This window comes from Salvelinus sp. IW2-2015, unplaced genomic scaffold, assembly GCF_002910315.2.
Source record: "Salvelinus sp. IW2-2015 unplaced genomic scaffold, ASM291031v2 Un_scaffold1553, whole genome shotgun sequence".
NCBI classification, from domain to species: Eukaryota; Metazoa; Chordata; class Actinopteri; order Salmoniformes; family Salmonidae; genus Salvelinus; species Salvelinus sp. IW2-2015.
This window is the reverse complement of record NW_019942984.1, coordinates 24,696-24,940: the sequence shown is the minus strand read 5'-3', so window position 1 is coordinate 24,940 and position 245 is coordinate 24,696.

The following is a 245-nucleotide window of genomic DNA, read 5'->3' as shown; positions in this document are numbered from 1 at the left end:
CGGAACACTACTGTTATTCCCCACGGAACACTACTGTTACTCCCCACAGAACACTACTGTTATACCCCACAGAACACTACTGTTATACCCCACAGAACACTACTTTTATTCCCCACAGAACACTACTGTTATTCCCCACACGTATTTTACTATTCCACTTCTTCACAGTTTTGCCAGTGTAATCACATATTCGAAATGTGATATGCCTACTAGTGTGTTTGATAATGAATTATTTGAGGCTTCGT